The sequence below is a fragment of the Pristiophorus japonicus genome, chromosome 15, assembly GCF_044704955.1.
Source record: "Pristiophorus japonicus isolate sPriJap1 chromosome 15, sPriJap1.hap1, whole genome shotgun sequence".
NCBI lineage: Eukaryota > Metazoa > Chordata > Chondrichthyes > Pristiophoridae > Pristiophorus > Pristiophorus japonicus.
Genome location: NC_091991.1, coordinates 150,918,693 through 150,942,683, shown reverse-complemented (window position 1 = coordinate 150,942,683; position 23,991 = coordinate 150,918,693). Strand labels below are relative to the sequence as shown.

At 43.2% G+C, this 23,991-nt stretch overlaps 1 protein-coding gene across 1 annotated transcript in view; it reads left to right on the top strand.

Moving 5' to 3' along the window:
- Positions 1 to 7,350: 7,350 nt before the first annotated feature.
- The window catches only part of epn2 (epsin 2), a 75,627-nt gene continuing 58,986 nt past the window's right edge, over positions 7,351 to 23,991 (top strand). The window contains exon 1 of the mRNA XM_070901105.1: positions 7,351 to 7,481. The gene's annotated coding sequence lies outside the window, so the exon portion shown is untranslated. The remainder of the gene's footprint in view (positions 7,482 to 23,991) is intronic.

Sequence of the window (23,991 nt, the reverse complement as noted above, 5' to 3'; positions counted from 1 at the left end):
TTTCGACAAGGTCCCACACAAGAGATTAATGTGCAAAGTTAAAGCACATGGGATTGGGGGTAGTGTGCTGATGTGGATTGAGAACTGGTTGGCAGACAGGAAGCAAAGAGTAGGAGTAAATGGGTACTTTTCAGAATGGCAGGCAGTGACTAGTGGGGTACCGCAAGGTTCTGTGCTGGGGCCCCAGCTGTTTACATTGTACATTAATGATTTAGACGAGGGGATTAAATGTAATATCTCCAAATTTGCGGACGACACTAAGTTGGGTGGCAGTGTGAGCTGCGAGGAGGATGCTATGAGGCTGCAGAGTGACTTGGATAGGTTAGGTGAGTGGGCAAATGCATGGCAGATGAAGTATAATGTGGATAAATGTAAGGTGGTAAAAACAGAGAGACAGACTATTATCTGAATGGTGACAGATTAGGAAAAGGGAAGGTGCAACGAGACCTGGGTGTCATGGTACATCAGTCATTGAAGGTTGGCATGCAGGTACAGCTGGCGGTTAAGAAAGCAAATGGCATGTTGGCCTTCATAGCGAGGGGATTTGTGTACAGGGGCAGGGAGGTGTTGCTACAGTTGTACAGGGCCTTGGTGAGGCCACACCTGGAGTTTTGGTTTCCTAACTTGAGGAAGGACATTCTTGCTATTGAGGGAGTGCAGCGAAGATTCACCAGACTGATTCCCGGGATGGTGGGACTGACCTATCAAGAAAGACTGGATCAACTGGGCTTGTATTCACTGGTGTTCAGCAGAATGAGAGGGGACCTCATAGAAATGTTTAAAATTCTGACGGGTTTAGACAGGTTAGATGCAGGAAGAATGTTCCCAATGTTGGGGAAGTCCAGAACCAGGGGTCACAGTCTAAGGATAAAGGGTAAGCCATTTAGGACCGAGATGAGGAGAAACTTCTTCACCCAGAGAGTGGTGAACCTGTGGAATTCTCTACCACAGAAAGTAGATGAGGCCAATTCACTAAATATATTCAAAAGGGAGTTAGATGAAGTCCTTACTACTCGGGGGATCAATGGGTATGGCGAGAAAGCAGGAAGGGGGTACTGAAGTTTCATGTTCAGCCATGAACTCATTGAATGGTGGTGCAGGCTAGAAGGGCTGAATGGCCTGCTCCTGCACCTAGTTTCTATGTTTCTATGAGTTTGATTAGTTTATTTAATATATCTCCTATTTTTATTTTTATTGCACTTATCTCATTACTAAGCTCATCTTTATAACCCAAGGTTGCCATTACTTCATTACAACCTCCCACTTTACCTCAACTCTCACTCATCACTAATCAGCAGTGCCCTGCACTTTGGGCCTTGGGGCCGGGAAGCCATTACTTCCACTACCCGAAACATCCTGAAGAATGACACGACTCCTGCACTGGTTCTGGAATTTCATTAGTTTCTCTGCATGTTCCCACTCCCCATGGGACTGATCCTGGAAAAACTTGGCAAGGTTCTTCAGCACAACATCATCAAAATAGGCAGAATGAAAAAAAAAGAATATAGATTGAAGTCAGGGGATCTGGAACCAGCTTTTAAGTACCCTAGAGAAGGCAACAGTTTTCCTAATGCAATCCTGAGGCTCTGGCATAGAAACATAGAAAATAGGTGCAGGAGTAGGTCATTCGGCCCTTCGAGCCTGCACCACCATTCAATAAGATCATGGCTGATCATTCCTTCAGTACCCCTTTCCTGCTTTCTCTCCATACCCCTTGATCCCCTTAACCGTAAGGGCCATATCTAATTCCCTCTTGAATATATCCAATGAACTGGCATCAACAACTCTCTGTGGCAGGGAATTCCACAGGTCAACAACTCTCTGAGTGAAGAAGTTTCTCCTCATCTCAGTCCTAAATGGCCTACCCCTTATCCTAAGACTATGTCCCCTGGTTCTATGTCCCCAACATTGGAAACATTCTACCCGCATCTAACTTGTCCCGTCCCGTCAGAATCTTATATGTTTCTATGAGATTCCCTCTCATCCTTCTAGTGAATAAAGGCCCAGTTGATCCAGTCTCTCCTCATATGACAGCCCAGCCATCCCTGGAATCCCTGGCATGAAAGGATAGGCAGTTGGAATCAATCCTTTCAGTCGCCACCCAGGAGCTGGTGCTGCCTTTCAATGATGGTGGCGAAATTCTTGTGTATGCACAAATCGGCAGATTTTTTGCGTATGTGCAAATCGGCAAATTTACATCATCAAGCATTTGGCGCGAATCAAAAAAAATCCTGAGATTTGGAGTTCGATCGCAAGCGATATTTTATTTCACTCAGAAATTGCGTCACTCGTGATAGATTCACAAGAGTTGGCAATACTGGGGAAGAAGGACAAACGATCCAAAAAGACTACAATACTTTGACATCATCTCAAAACCACTGTCTGCGTACTCAAACTAGATGGAGAGTCTCATTGTTAAAAAACAGCGTCAGTGGAGGGTGTTGCCCTCATGGTACATGACAGGTATTTAAAACTGTAAATGCCAATCACAATGCCACCTTCAGGCGTAATACATACTGCAGGTAAATGTTGACACCTTTAAAATGTTTTTCCCTTTGATAAAGCCTAACATAGGAGGTTTGAGATGGAATGCTGTGACACACCCTGCATTTTTAGCATATAATAAATTGGCTGAACATTATTAGTAATGATTTAATATCTATTGAATTTTTTTACTGTTTTTTTTATTTCAAATAATTTATTAAATTAAAAAATGAGAAATACTTTTAATTTGACTTGGGCTATCGTGAGCTCAATTCCATTACCATTTTAATATATGTCTTTTCCTGTTTCTCTTGCCTCAGTTAATCTGTTCATTAATACTTTTCCATTTTACTCCCTATAATAAGACTTGTCGTTTCCTTCCTTTAATGAATTCTGTCATGCTTGCTACTTTTCATTCATTGCCTCACTCCACAAAAATGTATTTCCTTCCACTTAACAAGTTGTATTTCTCATATGCAGCACTATTTTAGCTCCTGATCCTTGATCACCTAGTGCAGGGGGGGAGCGGGCAGGTCGGGGGAACTCCTCGTGGAACTGCTCCTGGGCATGGCCAAAGTGCCATCAACAGGTCCAGGCAGTGGGCGGTCGAGCGGGGTCATTTGGCCCAACTGCCTACCTCTCTTCCGCGGCTACATTCGTGCCTGGGTGTCCCTGGAGAATGCGGTGTCCACCGTCACACTCAAGGCCTTCTGCGACCGGTGGACCGAGGAACTGGAGTGCATCATCATCCCTGAGAATAAAGTGTTTAATTTGATTAAGGTTTCTTTAAAATTTATGTTAATGTACAGTATCTATTTGTGTGTCTCTTTAAAAAGGGGGCACATGGTGATCCTTAAATAGGCAACTGCCTATAAGAAGAGTCAGCACTATTTTACTATTATGGTTTACACTGAAAAAAAAATTAGATTTTACACCATTTTGTGTGTGCCGGTGGGGAGGGGTGGGGGGAGGGGGCGGAGATTGTTGGTATTAAAACACCAGAATCTGGAATCAAATTAGTATATCATATAGTCATTGTATGCAACAGTAAATGGCACATCCTCTACGTACGTCAACCAATATTCATGATTATATTACTATGTAGATGTGATTTTCCACAAATAGTGCAATATAACAAGTTTTGTTTGCATCATATTCTCTTCAGCGGTCCTATTTGTTGTACAATTTATTGTTGTTTTCTTATGCTGCATCTTCACCTGGCCTCTTTACCTTTTCTGTTTGTGACTACATAATTCACTATATTATTGTGTTAAATACAGACTGTATTAAACACCTACTCTGTAAATACAAAGCATTCCCGGCTGTACTTCATTTATATATCAAAATCATTAAATTCATGAAATTAGCTTTGAGATCAGAAGCAACTTGGTTGGGTGAAACAGGACAATCGAACAAATAAATTATTGAAAAACCATAAGATACATGACTTGAGCCTCTGTATTATTTTAAAATTACTTAACAGCCAATCCCAATTCATTATAGGAGTGAGATTTCAGAAGTACAAATGGAAAAAAATACTACACAGCCATTGGTAATTTTTAGCCTAAATGATAGGAAACCATGTTATTTAAGCTATTTAATGAAAATTGGTAAATTTAAAAACAGATTTGGCAAACCTTTAATAGAAGCAGATCGGGCAGCATCTGTGGAGCAAGAAACATGATTCTGTCTTCACTAAGGAAGACACGAATAACCTCCCAAAAATACTAGGGGACCGAAGGTCTAGCGAGAAGGGGAAACTGAGGGAAATCCTTATTAGTCAGGAAATGGTGTTAGGGAAATTGAAGGGACTGAAAGCCGATAAATCTCCAGGGCCTGATAGTCTGCATCCCAGAGTACTTAACAAAGTGGCCCTAGAAATAGTAGATGTATTGGTGGTCATTTTCCAACGTTCCATGGACACTGGTTCAGTTCCTATGGATTGGAGGGTAGCTAATGTAACCGCACTTTTTAAAAAAGGAGGGAGAGCGAAAACAGGGAATTATAGACTGGTTAGCCTGACATCGGTGGTGGGGAAAATGCTGGAATCAATTATTAAAGATGTAATAGCAGCACATTTGGAAAGCAGTGACAGGATTGGTCCAAGTCAGCATGGATTTATGAAAGGGAATTCATGCTTGACTATTCTTCCAGAATTTTTTGAGGATGTAACTAGTAACTAAGGGAGAACCAGTGGATGTGGTGTATTTGGACTTTCAAAAGGCTTTTGACAAGGTCCCATACAAGAGATTAGTGTGCAAAATTAAGGCACATGGTATTGGGGATAATATATTGATGTGGATAGAGAACTGGTTGGCAGACAGGAAGCAAAGAGTGGGAATAAACGGGTCCTTTTCAGAATGGCAGTCAGTGACTAGTGGGGTGCCGCAGGGTTCAGTGCTGGGACCCCAGCTATTTACAATATACATCAATGATTTAGACGAAGGAATTGAATGTAATATCTCCAAGTTTGCAGATGGGTGGCAGTGTGAGCTGCAAGGAGGATGCTAGGAGGCTGCAGGGGGATTTGGACAGGTTAGGTGAATGGGCAAATGCATGGCAGATGCAGCATAATGTGGATAAGTGTGAGGTTATCCACTTTGGTGCCAAAAACAGGAAGGCAGATTATTATCTGAATGGTGATAGATTAGTGAAAGGGGCGTTGCAATGAGACCTGGGTGTCATGGTACATCAGTCATTGAAGGTAGGCATGCAGGTACAGCAGACAGTAAAGAAAGCAAATGGCATGCTGGCCTTCATAGCGAGGGGATTTGAGTATAGGAACAGGGAGGTCTTACTGCAGTTGTACAGGGCCTTGGTGAGACCACATCTTAAGTATTGTGTGCAGTTTTGGTCTGAGGAAGGACATTCTTGCTATTGAGGGAGTGCAGCGAAAGTTCACCAGACTGATTCCCGGGATGGCAGGACTGACATATGAAGAAAGACTGGATCGACTAGGCTTATATTCACTGGAATTTAGAAGAATGAGAGGGTATCTCATAGAAACATTTTAAATTCTGACGGGATTGGACAGGTTAGATGCAAGAAGAATGTTCCCGATGTTGGGGAAGTCCAGAACCGGGGGTCACAGTCTAAGGATAAGGGGTAAGCCATTTAGGACCGAGATGAGGAGAAACTTCTTCACACAGAGAATTGTGAACCTGTGGAATTCTCTTCCACAGAAAGTTGTTGAGGCCAGTTCGTTAGATATATTCAAAAGGGAGTTAGATATGGCCCTTACGGCTAAAGGGATCAAAGGGTATGGAGGGAAAGCAGGAATGCGGTACTGAAATTGCATGATCATATTGAATAGTGGTGCAGGCTCGAAGGGCCAAATGGCCTACTCCTGCACCTACTTTCCATGTTTCTATGTTAACGTTTCAGGTTGATGATCTTTTGGCAGAACAGGAAAAAGTTAGAGATGTAACAGATTTTAAGCAGGTGCAGAGACAGGGAAAGGGGGAGGGGAAGAACAAAAGGAAAGGTCTGTGATAGGGTGGAAGGCAGGAGAGATTAAATGACAAAAGGGATGATAGTGCAAAGCAAAAGGAGATGGTAATGGGACAAGAAATAAACAAAAGATGAGTCTAGAAGAGGTGTAAATAGGAACGGCAGAAACATCAATAGTTGGCATGTGAAAAAATAGGTGTAGAGGTTATGGTCTGAAATTGTTGGATTCGATGTTGAATCCTGAAGGCTGTAAAGTGCCGAGTCGAAAGATGAGGTGCTGTTCCTCGAGCTTATGTTGCGCTTCGTTGGAACAGTGTAGGAGGCCGAGGACAGAGAAGTGAGAGTGGGAGTGGAACGGGGAATAAAAAGTGTGTAAAATGTCAGCCATCTGCTACCATCCATTTTGCATCCATGCCAAAGTTGAATCTCACCTCCGTTAAATTTTTATCTCATAATACTCCTGTTGCTTGCCTTGGGACGTTTCACTATGTTAAAGGCGCTATGTAAATACAAGTTGTTGTTGACTGACTTAACTGAATTGCCTGTGTGCATTTTGGAATTTTGGTTTGTACCAAAACAAAGTCTCAAATTTTGCAGTTCTGGTATTTTATGATATCCATCTCCCCTTTATGTTTCTATCATAATAGTATTAAACCAATATTTTATCTAACAGAGGACTGGAGTTTCCTGAAAATTTGCACCAAAGCCAACATTCAAAAACCCGTGAAGCTGCTTGTGTGAAAATTGGCTGCTGAGTTTCCTGTATTACAACACCACAAAAATTAATTAATTGGTTGTAAAGTACTTTGGGGGTGCCCGGAGGTCATGAAAAGCACCATATAAATGCATGCAGCAAGTTATGATCTGGAATGCACTGCCTGAAAAGGTGGTGGAAGCTGATTCAATAGTAACTTTCAAAAGGGAATTAGATAAATACTTGAAAAGGAAAAAAAAATGCAGGGCTGTGGGGAAAGATCAGGGGGAGGGACTAATGGATAGCTCTATCAAAGAGCCAGCACAGGCACGATGGACCGAATGGACTCTTTCTGTGCTGCAAGATTCTAACAAAAAACTGGTTCAAATCTTGTCGTACGGAGATCAGTAAGATTTTTATATATATTATAAGTAGTAGGATTTTTGTTAGGGAAAACCAAGGTGGGGAGATTAGGATTGAGATACAGATCAGCCATGATCTACTAGAGTGGTGGGACAGGCTGGAAGGGCTGAATGGCCTAGTCTTGTTCCTACGCACCATTTTTTTATAAAAAGCCAGACTGGCCGAAGTGGCCGTGTATGATCCTCGCTCCTCTCTTTATGCTGCTGTCTTGTTTTCCTCTCTCTCGCTGTGTGTGTTATGGGGCTGAGACCACTCCTCCGCCGGTGTGGCGCGCCTCCGCCATGTTGTTGTCAGGCGAACTGCAGCAACAGCAGCAGGAACTCCAGCTCCAGCGCTGCTCGCTCGGCCGTCACCTCAGAACCCAAAGGAAAACGCCCAGAACCTTCTAGGCGCCGGCGCGTGCGGGTGCTGGGACGGAGCTGCCATGAAGGTAAGAGCCATTACCGTGGGGAGGAGAGGAGAGCGAGGAGAGGAGGGGGGCAGCTCTGGCGACAGCAACATAGTGGGGGTGCTGGGGCGGAAAGAAGGGAAGCAGCACCTCTCTTCTGTCCCCACGCACACGCACACCCACCCCAAACATCTTTCTCCCTTATCCATTGGGGAGGGTTGAAGCGAACCTCGGCTCTCGGGCGAGCCAGGCTGGTGGAGGGTGGCGTAGGCCAGCAGCCAGGCCCGCCCCGGGTTTTCTATCTGTTGGCGTCTGGTAGCGGGGCGACCTCCCCTCTTGGGGAGAGAGTGAGCGAGCGAAAGGAAACTTTCCACTTGTTACAGGCTGCCAGGGAGTTAAAAGAGTTGGGAGATGGCGTTCCCCGGCTTGGCTTCAGCCTCTCTCTCTCTCTCTCTCTAAATATCTGTCTGTCTGTCTGTGCGCTGTCTCCCTCTGGATCAGTGGCTCAAAGCTGTCAATCTGACGAGGTGTGCTTTAAATTATTTCAACAGCAGGCCTGTCGACTAATCTCCCAAGTTTACTGTGACTGTAAAAACCATCATCCTGCTAAAATTGTCTTAATAGAATTTAAAAAAATCAAAGCCTATATGTTTTTAAAAAAAAATAACTTTTATCAATTCCTGGAAAGAAGTTCATTTTGACAATGTTGTCATGTACTAGACGTGCAATTTTTTTTTTAAACCAATAATTTAATGGGGGTGGTGGTCAACTTTCAGCTGTTTCTGTAAACCATGTATCCCTATACAGTTTTTACCGATCCTTTTTTATTAAATGTAACAGAAGGCATGTCTTTCTCCAGCTCATCCTTTGGGTAATCACCAAGGCAACTGATTTACGGTTTTCACAGAAAAATGGATGGAATTGGGGAATTTGATCCCCAAAACATTGCTGCTGATCTTGGAATCTTCTGTAATAAAAATGGAGAATTTGACTTATTTAGTCACCGTAAACTAGCGGCCATGGTAGCTACTGGGTTTGGGCAAAGATGGAACAATTCACACGATTTGAACTGGAAGCAGTGTTTTTCAGGGCAGTTGAGGTGATCTAAGGATATAAAAATTGTAAGATGTGTTTGCAGAGTTTAATATACAAAGAAAGAACTTGCTTCTATATAGCACATTTCAGTGTCAGATGTGGCTCAGTGGGTAGCACACACACTTGACAAATCTTCTGGAATTTTTTTGAGGATGTTTCCAGTAGAGTGGACAAGGGAGAACCAGTTGATGTGGTGTATTTGGACTTTCAGAAGGCTTTCGACAAGGTCCCACACAAGAGATTAATGAGCAAAGTTAAAGCACATGGGATTGGGGGTAGTGTGCTGATGTGGATTGAGAACTGGTTGGCAGACAGGAAGCAAAGAGTAGGAATAAATGGGTACTTTTCAGAATGGCAGGCAGTGACTAGTGGGGTACCGCAAGGTTCTGTGCTGGGGCCCCAGCTGTTTACATTGTACATTAATGATTTAGACGAGGGGATTAAATGTAGTATCTCCAAATTTGTGGACGACCCTAAGTTGGGTGGCAGTGTGAGCTGCGAGGAGGATGCTATGAGGCTGCAGAGTGACTTGGATAGGTTAGGTGAGTGGGCAAATGCATGGCAGATGAAGTATAATGTGGATAAATGTAAGGTTATCCACTTTGGTGGTAAAAACAGAGAGACAGACTATTATCTGAATGGTGACAGATTAGGAAAAGGGAAGGTACAATGAGACCTGGGTGTCATGGTACATCAGTCATTGAAGGTTGGCATGCAGGTACAGCAGGCGGTTAAGAAAGCAAATGGCATGTTGTCCTTCATAGCGAGGGGATTTGAGTACAGGGGCAGGGAGGTGTTACTACAGTTGTACAGGGCCTTGGTGAGGCCACACCTGGAGTATTGTGTACATTTTTGGTCTCCTAACTTGAGGAAGGATATTCTTGCTATTGAGGGAGTGCAGCGAAGATTCACCAGACTGATTCCTGGGATGGCAGGACTGACATATCAAGAAAGACTGGATCAACTGGGTTTGTATTCACTGGAGTTCAGAAGAATGTGAGGGGATCTCATAGAAACGTTTAAAATTCTGACGGGTTTAGACAGGTTAGATGCAGGAAGAATGTTTCCAGTGTTGGGGAAGTCCAGAACCAGGGGTCACAGTCTAAGGATAAGGGGTAAGCCATTTAGGACCGAGATGAGGAGAAACTTCTTCACCCAGAGAGTGGTGAACCTGTGGAATTCTCTACCACAGAAAGTAGTTGAGGCCAATTCACTAAATATATTCAAAAAGGAGTTAGATGTAGTCCTTACTACTAGGGGGATCAAGGGGTATGGCGAGAAAGTAGGAATGAGTATTGAAGTTGCATGTTCAGCCATGAACTCATTGAATGGCAGTGCAGGCTCGAAGGGCCGAATGGCCTACTCCTGCAGCTATTTTCTATGTTTCTATGTCTATGTTTCTGTGTTTCCTCCGAGTCAGAAGGTTGTGGGTTCAAGTCCCACTCCAGGAATTTGAGCACGTAAATCTCACTCCAGTGCAGTGCAGGGGGAATGCTGCACTGTTGGAGGTGCCGTCTTTCAGATGAGACGTTAACCGAGGCTGCGTCTGCCCCCTCGGGTGGATGTAAAAGATCCCATGGCACTATTTTGAAGAAAAGCAGGGGAGTTATCCCCAGTGTCCTGGCTAATATTTATCCCTCAATCAACATAACAAAAACAGATTATCTGCTCATTATCACATTGTTGTTTGTGGGAGTTTGCTGTGTGCAAATTGGCTGCTGCGTTTTCCACATTACAACAGTGACTATACTCCAAAAGCACTTTGAGACATCCGGTGGTCGTGAAAGACACTCTATAAATGCAAGTCTTTCTTCTTTCTTCCACAACCTCAGGATGTCCAAAACTATTTTATAGCCAATGAAGTACTTTGAAATGTAGCCACTGCTGTAATGTAGGGAAAATTGAGTTAATTGTATTGACTGAAAGCTTTCAGAGAATATATTTTGTGGTCACCTTGTGAATATAGGACTATTGCATATAAGTTACTCAAGAATGATGATGCAGATTTTAAATCGAACAGCTACTGGTAGGGCTGTGGTGAGTTAGGAAATGTGTGACGTACAGGACAACCCAGATTCTAAAAATTCTTTGCAAATAATTAGGTCTGAACAGAAATATTAGCATATTTCTATTGAGGAAATTCTTGTCTGTTCACAATCATGCTCTCAATCTGACGCACCTTTTAAACAGTAACTATGGGGTGCTCTCCGACATTCATAAATAGAATCTGTCAAGACATACCTCAGCATAAAATATTACTTATAATAACTTTTGTATGATTTGCTGAAACTTGTGGAAAGTGCAATGCTGATAGCACCTACAGAACAAGGAAGTAAAAGCTTACAGCTGTGTCATTGCGATTGTTTATTAATATAGGTTATTTTATCATTTTAATTCTAAGTAATATGGTTGTCTAATAGCTTTTGTTCATATAATATTTGACTTTACTGGATGCAATGCATTTTAGAACTTGATGGATGTGAGCTACTAACCTTCCCCAAGTATAAGACCCATATAGTCAAGTAGAGTTAAGATCTCTGTTGAGTTTTTAAAAAAATCTTGTACTTTGGAACACAGCATCAGCAGTGCAACATTTTGTTTGATGTTTTAAATGTTCTTGCATGAGCTTTGTCGAGCACTGCATGTGTCTGTTGACCATTGATGAGGATTATCCTTTATCTTGAAAGTGAAATGTTACAAACAGTTTATATAAAAGTTAGATTGGCTTTTGTGATAAAGGTGTAATGTAACTGAGCAATTCTGATTTCAGAGCTGTCATAAACCTGAAGATTGTGTTACATATGTTACTCATTTTAGCTGAGCCGTTACAATGTCACAAGATGGGTTTGGATGAGGACGAACTATTGGCCAGACAGTTTTCAACCTTTCAGAATACCAGCAGTACTGCCTTTCAGTTGCATCTTTAACATCCTTCAATTGAAGGACAACAGTGCAGCATTCCTTTGGCGCTTCACTAAAGTATCGATCTCGATCATGCATCCAAGTCCTGGATAGGGCTCTAACCCACAAGCTTCTGTCCCCCAAGACAAGAGTGCTATCGACTAAGACAAGTTGGCATCCAAAATGCAAATTTTCCTGACCAAACATTGATGAGAATGCTGAAAACTAACCAATAGCCTGCCAGCAAAAGGCAATGTACCAACCTTATATCGATGGCACCTATAATGCAGCCTTCCTCTCTTCACCTGTGACTCTCAGCAGAAGTGGCCTTTTGAATCCCGATTGTAGCAACATTTGGCCTAGAAAGTAACTCAGTTGTAACATAAGAACATAAGAATTAGGAACAGGAGTAGGCCATCTCGCCCCTCGAGCCTGCTCTGCCATTCAACAAGATCATGGCTGATCTGGCCGTGGACTCAGCTCCACTTACCCGCCCGCACCCCGTAACCCTTAATTCCCTTATTGGTTAAAAATCAATCTATCTGTGACTTGAATACATTCAATGAGCTAGCTTCAACTGCTTCCTTGGGCAGAGAATTCCACAGATTCACAACCCTCTGGGAGAAGAAATTCCTTCTCAACTCGGTTTTAAATTGGCTCCCCCGTATTTTGAGGTTGTGCCCCCTAGTTCTAGTCTCCCCGACCAGTGGAAACAACCTCTCTGCCTCTATCTTGTCTATCCCTTTCATGATTTTAAATGTTTCTATAAGATCACCCCTCATCCTTCTGAACTCCAACGAGTAAAGACCCAGTCTACTCAATCTATCATCATAAGGTAACCCCCTCATCTCCGGAATCAGCCTAGTGAATCATCTCTGTACCCCCTCCAAAGCTAGTATATCCTTCCTTTAAGTAAGGTGACCAAAACTGCACGCAGTACTCCAGGTGCGGCCTCACCAAACCCTATGCAGTTGCAGAAGGACCTCCCTGCTTTTGTACTCCATCCCTCTCGCAATGAAGGCCAACATTCCATTCGCCTTCCTGATTACCTGCAAACTAACTTTTTGGGATTCATGCACAAGGACCCCCAGGTCCCTCTGCACCTCAGCATGTTGTAATTTCTCCCCATTCAAATAATATTCCCTTTTACTGTTTTTTTTTTTCCCAAGGTGGATGACCTCACTTTCCGACATTGTATTCCATCTGCCAAACCTTAGCCCATTCGCTTAACCTATCTAAATCTCTTTGCAGCCTTTCTGTGTCCTCTACACAACCCGCTTTCCCACTAATCTTTGTGTCATCTGCAAATGTTGTTACATTATACTCTGTCCCCTCTTCCAGGTCATCTATGTATATTGTAAACAGTTGTGGTCCCAGCACCAGCACCAATCCCTGTGGCACACCACTAACCACCGATTTCCAACCCGAAAAGGACCCATTTATCCCGACTCTCTGCTTTCTGTTCGCCAGCCAATTCTCTATCCATGCTAATACATTTCCTCTGACTCCGCGTACACTTATCTTCTGCAGTAACCTTTTGTGTGGCACTTTATCGAAAGCCTTTTGAAAATCTAAATACACCACATCCATCGGTACACCTCTATCCACCATGCTCGTTATATCCTCAAAGAATTCCAGTAAATTAGTTAAACATGATTTCCCCTTCATGAATCCATGCTGCGTCTGCTTGATTGCACTATTCCTATCTAGATGTCCTGCTATTTCTTCCTTAATGATAGTTTCAAGCATTTTCCCCACTACAGATGTTAAACTAACCGGCCTATAGTTAGCTGCCTTTTGCCTGCCCCCTTTTTTAAACAGAGGCGTTACATTAGCTGCTTTCCAATCCGCTGGTACCTCCCCAGAGTCCAGAGAATTTTGGTAGATTATAACGAATGCATCTGCTATAACTTCCGCCATCTCTTTTAATACCCTGGGATGCATTTCATCAGGACCAGGGGACTTGTCTACCTTGAGTCCCATTAGCCTGTCCAGCACTACCCCCCCCTAGTGATAGTGATTATCTCAAGGTCCTCCCTTCCCACATTCCTGTGACCAGCAATTTTTGGCATTGTTTTTGTGTCTTCCGCTGTGAAGACCGAAGCAAAATAATTGTTTAAGGTCTCAGCCATTTTCACATTTCCCATTATTAAATCCCCCTTCTCATCTTCTAAGGGACCAACATTTACTTTAGTCACTCTTTTCCGTTTTATATATCTGTAAAAGCTTTTACTATCCGTTGTTATGTTTTGCGCAAGTTTACCTTTGTAATCTATCTTTCCTTTATTGCTTTCTTAGTCATTCTTTGCTGTCGTTTAAAATTTTCCCAATCTTCTAGTTTCCCACTAACCTTGGCCACCTTATACGCTTTGGTTTTTAATTTGATACTCTCCTTTATTTCCTTGGTTATCCACGGCTGGTTATCCCTTCTCTTACCGCCTAACAAACAACTACGGAAAACAATAACAACAATAATAAGAGTAAACCCGGACAGACCACCCGTCTTCGACCTAGGACACAACAACGGCACGCCCAGCCCAGTCGACTCTGCAAAGTCCTCCTCACTAACGTCTGGAGATTTGTGCCAAAATTGGGAGAGCTGTCCCACAGACTAGTCAAACAACAGTCTCTCAGAATCATACCTTTTAGCCAATGTCCAAGACTCCTCCATCACTTGGGTATGTCCTGTCCCATCGGCAGGACAGACCCACCAGAGGTGGCGGCACAGTGGTATACAGTCAGGAGGGAGTGGCCATGGAAGTCCTCAACATTGACTCCACAATGTCTCCATAAAGTCTCATGGTTTCAGGTCAAGCATGGGTAAGGAAACCTCCTGCTGATTACCAGCTACCACCCTCCCTCAGCTGATGAATCAGTACTCCTCCATGTTGAACAGCACTTGGAAAAAGCACTGAAGGTAGCAAGGCCACTGAATGACTTCCGTGTCCATCACCAAGAGTGCCTCAGTAGCACCACTACTGACCGAGCTGACCAAGTCCTGAAGGACATAGCTGCCAAACTGGGCCTGCGGCAGTTAGTGAGAGAACCAACACGAAGGAAAAACCTACTTGACCTTGTCCTTGCCAATTTACCTGTCGCAGATGTATCTGTCCATGACCGCAGCGGTAGCGGTCATTGTGGAGACAAACTCCTGTTTTCACACTGAAGACACCCTGCATCATGTTGTGTGGGACTACCATTGTGCTAAATGGGATAGATTCAGAACAGATCTAGCAGCTTAAAATTGGGCATCCATGAGGCGCTGTGTGCCATCAGCAGCAGCAGAATTGTATTCCACCATAATCTGTAACCTCATGGCCCAGAATATCCCTCACTCTACCATTACCATCAAGTCAGGGACCAACCCTGGTTCAATGAGGAGTGCAGAAGAGCATGACCGGAGCAACACCAGGCATAGCTAAAAATGAGGTGCCAACCTGGGGAAGCTGCAACACAGGACTACATGCATGTTAAAAAGAGGAAGCAGTATGCTATAGACAGGGTTTAGCGATCCCACAATCAAAGTATCAGATCAAAGCTCTGCAATCCTGCCACATTCAGTCGCAGATAGTGGTGGACAATTAAACAACTAACGAGAGGAGGAGGTGCCATGAATATCCCCATCCTCAATGATGGTGGAGCCCAGCATGTGAGTGCAAAAGACAAGACTGAAGCGTTTGAAACCATCTTCCGCTAGAAGTGCTGGGTGGGTGATCCATATCGGTGTCTCTCTTCTTGAGGCCTCTACCATCACAGAAGCCAATTTTCAGCCAATTCAATTCACTCCACGTGATATTGAGAAACGGCTGAGCACATTGGATACAGCAAAGGCTATGGGCCATGACAACATCCAGACTGTCGTGCTGAAGACTTGTGCTCCAGTCATTGCCTGGATAACATTCAGGCTTGGGCTGATAAGTGGCAAGTAGATGGTTGGATGGGCACTTAAAAGTGCCGTAACCTGCAGGCTTATGGACCTAGAGCTGGTAATTGGGATCAGACTGGATGACCTTTTGTTGGACGGCGCAGATATAATGGTAAGTACTGCAGGGAATAGAATACGGCCAGGGTGATCACCTGGACTAGTTTCAATCGCTTGGATGGATCGGAGAGGAATTTTCCCAGATTTTTTTCTCCCTAAATTGGCCTGGGTTTTTATCTTTTTTTGCCTTTCCCAGGAGATCACATGGCTCCGGTTAGGGTGGAGTGTAGAATATTTCAGTATAAAGGGTGTCACAGTTGTGTGAGGCGGACTGGTTGGGTTGGGTGCTCTTTGCCTTTCCGTCATTGTTCATAGGTTTATATGTAACCTTTAAGCCTGCTGACCAAGGGCCATGTGGCTCTTTGGCCGCCGTGGACACGATGGGCCAAAATGACCTTTTGCGCCGTAAATTTCTATGTTTCTAAGTAACATTCGCACCACACAAGTGCCAGGCAATGACTTTCTCCAACAAAGTGAGAGCCTAACCATCGTCTCTTGACATTCAACAGCATTACCATTGCCGAATCCCCCACCATCAACATCGTGGTGGGTGTGTGGTGTGGGTGTGTGTGGGGGTGGGTGTGTGTGTGTGTGTGGGTGTGTGTGTGTGTGTGTGGGGGTGTGTGTGTGTGTGTGGGGGTGTGTGTGTGTGTGTGGGGGGGTGTGTGTGTGTGTGTGTGTGTGTGTGTGTGTGGGGGGGTGTGTGTGTGTGTGTGTGGGGGTGTGTGTGTGTGTGGGGGGGTGTGTGTGTGGGGGGGTGTGTGTGTGTGTGGGGGTGTGTGTGTGTGTGTGGGGGGGTGTGTGTGTGTGTGGGGGGGTGTGTGTGTGTGTGGGGGTGTGTGTGTGTGTGTGGGGGTGTGTGTGTGTGTGGGGGTGTGTGTGTGTGTGTGGGGGGGTGTGTGTGTGTGGGGGGGGTGTGTGTGTGTGTGGGGGTGTGTGTGTGTGTGTGGGGGTGTGTGTGTGTGTGTGGGGGGGTGTGTGTGTGTGGGGGGGGTGTGTGTGTGTGTGGGGGGGTGAGGGGAGGAGGGGAGGGAGTGGGTGGGGGGTGGTGTGTGTGGGGTTGAGGTGGAGTGGGGAGGGGAGGGGAGGTGGAGTGGGGAGGTGGAGTGGGGAGGTGGAGTGGGGAGGTGGAGTGGGGAGGTGGAGTGGGGAGGGGAGGTGGAGTGGGGAGGTGGAGTGGGGAGGGGAGGTGGGGGGGGTGGGTGGGTAGGAGAAGGGGGGTGGAGTGGGGGGTGGGAGGAGGGGTGGGTGGGGGGAGAGGGTGGTCACCATTGACTAGAAACAAAACTGGACCAGCCACATAAATACTGCGGCGAGTGTTTCACCTCCTAATTCCCTAAAGATTTTCAACCATCTACAAGTCAGGAGTGTGATGGAATATTCTCCACTTGCCTGGATGAGTGCAGCTCAAGAAGCTTGACACCATCGAGGATAAAGCAGCTCATTGGCACACCAACCACCATCTTGAACATTAATTCCCTCCACCACCGGCATACCGTGGCTACAGTGTGTACCATCTACAAGATGCACTGCACCAACTCACCAAGGCTTCTTCGGCAGCATCTCCCAAACCCGTGATCTCTATACCACCTAGCAGGACAAGGGCAGCAGGCACATGGGAACACCATCACTTGCAAGTTCCCCTCCAAGTTACACAGTATCCTGGTTTGGAAATATATCACCTTTCCTTCATCATCGCTGTGTCAAAATCCTGGAACTCTCTCCCTAATAGCATTGTTGGGAATACCTTCACCACCAGGACTGCAGCAGTTCAAGAAGGTGGCTCACCACCACCTTCTCGAAGGCAGTTAGGCCTTGCTAGCGACGCCCACATCATATGAATTTATATTTTTAAAAAAGCTGTTGGGCTTTTTTCTACAGCCTTTCCACTATAAACTCTGATCACAACAGGACATCCGTGTGTATTATGTTAAAAATATAATGTGTTAAAAATCTTAAATCTACCTGCACTGTTGTCAACTTTTTCCATTACAAATTCCTTCATCCATACTTATAATAGAAACTGCCTATATAAACTTGTTGCACTTAATGGGCTGGATTTTCCACTGCATCTCCGCTTGGTTTCTTGGCGGCATTGGTCGGTTTGGGTGAAAAATCCACCCGGCGGAAATTTCCAGAGTTCCATCGGTGGTTTTGAAATATTGCTGGGGAGCAGACCACTGGCATGCACCGTCCAAAAACTGCTACTGCCCAAGTTTGGACTCAGCGGTGACCTGTAGGTAAGTATTAAAAAAAGACCCACAAAAAGCAGCCGGAGCTGGGCGGTAGGTAAGTAGCCCTGCAATAAAAAGGTAAGTTAAAGGGATTTTAATTATTATTTTAAAATTCATTTACAGCGATTAAGTTGTAAAGGGTCCTGAGAATGTTTACTGTTTTTTTTTTATTTTATGTTTTTTGGGAAAAATATTTTTTGTGTTCCCCTTTTCCGCCCCCCCCCCCCCCCCCCCCCCCACAAGCCCAGCCCGCAGTTTCGGTCTAAATTTTGATTAAGAATTGCCCATCAGCCCAAGATCGCGTTTTCCACCGAGAATCGGGGTGTAAGGTGCATTTTTTCCGCCGGTGGAATTTTTTGCCCACGGTAATTAAAAAATCTTAGAGGTCTTTTGGCTGCCATCCGGCGCTGGCGGATTTTTTGGAAATTCTAGCCCATAGACACTATCCTGCTAATGGTGCTGCTACAGCACCTCCCCTGGTGCGAGACTGTGATTACAGCATAACGGTGTGTGGATGCAGTGGGAATACCATGACAGATGTCTCTAGAGAATAGGAGGAAGAAACTGGTACAGGGACTTTTGTGATATTTTAGCTGGGCAGTACTGTGGGTCATTAAGGACATAGGGAACTGTTTGTTACAAGACTTAAAAAAAAAAATGATGCCCACAATACACAGTCTTTTTTTTATATATTATTAAATCTCAAAGTGCTTAACATACAATGAATAGCTTTGAAGTGCAATGATTTTTGTTATCTAAGTATATGTGACAGTTATTTTTGCGAGCATCAAGATCTTGTAAGCAGCAATTAAGGTGAATGTGCTGTTTTTAGTAACCAACAGATATTGGTTGAGAGGAATGTTGGCCTGCATTTGAAAAAACTCTTCTTCAAATATCAAGGCACTTCACGAGCAATTTATCAAACAAAATTTGACGCCGATCACCTGGTAGAAACTCCTTTATTTAATATCTATAGGATGGCACTCTGATAATGTAGAATTCCCTCAGTATTGCATTGGACTGCCTTTAACATAGAACTTTCAAACCTATAGACAAGAGTCTTCGCAACCGAGTCAAGTTGATGTATTGCACTGTCTGTATGAAAGTACGTAGTTAGGAAATCTAGTTCTACTGTTCATCCTTAATATGGTACATGTTGCTATCCAGTTATGAGGTTATAACATTTATTTTTGTGTTTCTTCAAAAGGAAGACATTTTTATTGGTTCAAAAAGGTCTAATAATAGCTTACTCATTTGAATTCTTGTGTAACTTTGGTATCCTGTTTTGCTCTCTTTTGGATGTTCCTATATAAAAATGTCGCAAGTAATTTTATATTTTTGACAGTAATTTTTGGATGATCGGGGAAATGGGTGGAGGACAAGTCTCACTTTCCCAGTGCCATCCAGAGATCACAATATAGTTAGATGTGGAAGACCATTTTGGCCCAGCTAATGTGTTATTTACCCCCTCTCCCATTGTAGCATACAATTGTTTCTTAAATTTACCAGGGTTTTTGCCTTCACTACTTTGAAAGTTTATTTCATGTGCTGATCACTCTGTGTGAAGAAGAATTTACCGATATGAATCCTAAAATTACCCTTTACTAGTTTGAACCTGTGGCGCCTAGTTCTACTCCCACAGTTTAATTGAAAGAAATATTCTGGGTTAACTTTTACCCTCAACAATCTGATAATAGTTCTATAATATTACCTTGCCACAGATTTCTACTGTTTTGGCTATGTAGTTTAACATCCAGTGAACTCTGCATTGGTTGGACATATTTGGTATCGAGTCTGCTAAGACTCCTAGGTCTTTTTCAACTTCATTCTTGGCTATTTGTACACTATTCATGGCATATGCAGGTTGGTCTAATTTCCTATCTTTAGAATTTTATATTAGTCTGTATTAGATTTCATCTGCCTTTGTTCTACCCTCGATTAAGAATTTTTTGTTCATTGTCAGTTTCTGATATCTTCTGCTGAAACTAACTTCAGATGATTACAAAGGGAAAGAGTAACCACCTCGGAACATTTTCATATATTTTGCACTAAAGTATAATCCTTTCCAATTATGTGGCTTGGAGAACACCCATGCATTTCATTTGCCGTTTCTCTGCATTTCAAGCATGATGTGCCTCAGTTGAGCTATCTTAAAACATATTTTTGGTGATGAAATAGGTAAGGCAGCTAAAATTAGATGTTTTATTTGTGACTAATGTCATGAACCCGTGTTCTATGATGACACAGCATTTTGGTACATCACTATATTATGCTATCTGAGCCATGACCATTTTGGATCACATTTTTAGTTGATTAAGCAAAACAAAAGTTGCACCATCCCATCAATTATCTTAAATGGATGTCTTAATTGACTAAGCACTTGCATTTGTTATAGCACCGTATTATGTTATGTCTCAAAAGTGCTTAACACAACTAATTACTTTTGGAGTGCAATAGCAGGTTATGTAATTAACTGTTACGTTCATTGACCAGGCTGTCCACCTCCTCCATCTGATTGACAAGCATCTTTGGATGTAGGAAGAGGTTCTTTTACCTGCCATGGCAATTTCCACCTGCCATACTCTGGCCTTGGGGCATTATCATTGGAGGCAGGCTCCCTGACCTCTACCCAGAGCGCACATGTGGCATAAAAGTTAGAGTTAAAATCGCAAATGTTGTATTTCTGTAGAAATATGGTGGGGTTACAGTAGGACATTTTGGAGATGTTTTGTGAAAACTGAGACCTTATTAGTATAATATACTGTATTCTGGTACTACAAACATCAGAATAGTACAACCAAATTATAATCCACAGTTTTGTAACCAGGGTTTCATTAAAGCATAATGGTGGGTGTGTGAAGTTCTTGTGCTGTGTTCACTTGAACTGAAACAATGGCCAGCAGTACAGATATAGGCTCCATGCTTCAAATCTTGCGTTGTGACTGAAGAGAGCATTTTCAGCTGTGTGGTACTGAGATAAAGCACTGGTGGAGGGAGCAATTTGAGGTGATCAAATAACACATTAAAATGTATTGGCTTAAATGCAGTTTTTCCTAAAGTGTATTGGTACCAGTATGCTACATAGCCTGGTGACAACACAGATCCTATTTACAAAAAACTTTGGATGTTTTGATGCCATAGTCCATTTTATAATTTGATCAGCAGGTTGATTTAACCTATTATGCTAGAGTAAGGTGTAGCCTTGTTCTGTTTCTCATACATAGGCATTGCTTGTGCCACCATGCTAAATGTGGCAAGTGTGAAATTTGATCACAATAAACAACTTTATTAACTAATTCATTCCACTTTGATATTAAGTCACTGATTCATCTCTGCAGTACAGCTGCTGCTGTAAATAAACACCATCTGGCATAATCGTGAAACCTTGAACTGTAGTAAAGCTGATTCCAAATGGTGTCGCTTTTACTGAGCACACTAAAATGTTTGTCACCAATGCTTGTATCAAGCACTTTTTTTAAAAGGATTAGTTCCTGCGTTCTTGTGTTTACATGTTTGTGGGAACTGCAAGCCCCAATATATACCTAATATGAAAACAAACTCCATTGGCTGGCTTCACAAGTACTGTTGACAGATTTGCAGCTTTTTAAAGGGGAGACTATGTCATTCATTACCCTTGCCACTAGCTACTTTTAGGGCTTACTGTTTTCAGTGATGTTGGGTCATCCTCGGCGCCAAAGCCAAGCTCCAAAACTTCGTGTCTCAGCCTAGCTTGAAAAGTTGCCCCAAACATTAGGCGAGTTTAAAACTTGGATGGACAGGGGAGGGAAGTTTTATCCCGCTAATACTCATGTTTTTAAAAAAAAAAAAAAAATTTAGTTACGTTATTATGCAAGTGGAATAGCGGCTGAATACTCAGAGATCCACATCCCTGCTGCAGGCATATTTTCCCCCATGTCCTGATTTCTTTACAATATATAATTTCCATGTATGCAAGTTTGGTTATGTACAGCTGCTTTTGCCAATTCTTAATGCATTGTATATAATTCAGCTTCACTGTAATCTGTGTAATTTGAGGGTATGTACAGTGGCTAAGTTCAGCTAGTTCTTGAGTGAATTATTAGGACTTTAAATTCATTCTGCTGAGGTAAATTTAGAACTTTTATTTTGAAAAGCTAATCTACTGTATATATTTTCTTGTGTTTAAATTGATACATTCTATTCTTGAATGATTTTCAGTAATATACTTGTAATAAAATACCATAGTATTACCAGTAACTATTATGTTGTCACTAGAATTTCAATAAAGCATAAGGAACTGTCATATTCATGTAAATGGATCTCCATGGCCTTGCTCAGTTAGTCTGGAGAAATGCTATGTCTGAGCTGTGTTTGTTGTACCAGATTGACGTTACAGCACCAACTCTGGAACAAGAAAGAATGACAGGCACTTTGGTAATGTTTAGTATTAGAGATTACATTGCCATGTCTGGAGGAAGTAATAACACCAGGTGTACACAATATACTTGGGGTGTGACAGAAATGACCAAATTCAGGATTTTTAACACATTAGTCAATCCTAGCATTACACACAGGACATCCGTACCAATTATAATCTTCAGGTGAAGCTAGACCAATGCATACAGACATCATTTAGTCTCAATTTTAAAGTCATATAATCTGTCCTTATTTTTATGTATTACTTTGATTCTGAAAAAATATATAGTTAAATAGAAAACTTATTTGGGAAATCAAAGGAGTATAGTTGGTTGGAGCATAGGAGTTTCTCTACAGTACAGGCTAAGGAGCTACAAATGCAAAATTGAGATGTTACACCATCACTTCTAGGAAGAGGGTTTAGTTATAGCGTGACAAGTTTGCTTAGGTGGTTTCACTAAATTGATTTTTAAAAAATGTGACCATAGAAAATAAGCTTTTGTAGATAGGAAGTGCAGCAGACATAAAGGGATTGAAATTCATTGTCCGGATAAGGCCCGTTACTGCTGTTTTGCAGCAGCCATGCGCTGGGATCGAATGGCCGCCGCGTTGCAGTCCATTGGCCGCCTCGACCCAAATTCAGCTCGGGGATTTTTTGGCCTGTCCCCGCTGCTGCCGACCGCTGCGAGCACATCATCAAAGTGCACACCGCCGTTCTCCAGAACACTCCGACCCAAATTCACCTCAAAAAATCACTGATCCGCCGCGCAGTGTCCCTGACAGCTTTTTCTGTCGGTTCACCTTATCCTGTGTGTGCGCGGCCCGGCAGCATGGCAGCTCTTCTAGGGGAGGGTGCACTGCCATGGCCGCCATGTTTTTATTTTTGCCGGCCGACTTCCCGATCGGCTGGCCAATTATTGTCCCGAGTTCGGCTGGGCCACCGACAGGTAGCCTGGCACCCCGTCTTGGGTGCCAGGCCACTGGCCTGGCCGAAACACTCCCTGGTGGCCCAGTGGCCGAAGCTTAAAAAAAATCCCTGATTTTTTCCTGTTTAATGGAGGGGAGAGAGCGGGCAGTGACATCACCACCCCACCGCTGAGTGACAACGGCGGAGACTCGATCCCACCCCAACTTCCACCCCTCAGCAGGACTTGCCGCTGCACTTCCGCCCCCATTATGACTGACTTCTAGTCCAACGTCAAAAAAAGTTAAGTGCCAAAAATCGATCTGAAGGCCACCGCATTGCTCCTGGCAGAAAAAACAGATAAAAAAATCGTTGGTGCGCCAGCTTTCTGACATGACTGAATTTTGGCCCCAAGATTTTTAGTTTAAGAATAGATCTCCTGTGGCATTGCACACAGTAAGTCAAAGAATAAAGGTGTCTTTCTTACCTGCCTTTGAGTTGCTGTTTCTCTCTCTCTCCTCCTTCTCTGCTTCTGTTTTTCTCTTTATCCACCTTTCCCCCTTGCTTCACTTTCACTCACATCCTATAATCAATAACTTGTCACTCCCATTCATTTCCCACAAGATCAGGTAGCGAAAAACTGATCTTTCCTATCACTCCTTGCCTCTTATTTGATTTCCTAAAGGAGGCTTTGCTTGCTTTCAAAATTCAACTTAAAAAAATAACTCATTAGAATGAGGAAAGACTGTCTCTATTATCTCCCCCTTGTTCTTTGCGTCATGGGTATTAGCAATTACAACATTCACATTTTCTATCTGTTAACAAAAAACATGAGATAATTGGTTTTGAACCTCGACTGGTATTTTTAAATTTTGCTAACAACCAGACTCTTCAAGTTTAATATGCTTTTTTGAAGTTTATAGATAGCAAAATGAAATCTAGATTGAGTGCAATGTGATCACTATAATTCTTTCTAACTGTCACTCACTCAAACATGCACAGCGTAGTCTCTGTTTTTAAATTTACCGGAATAAAACGTGT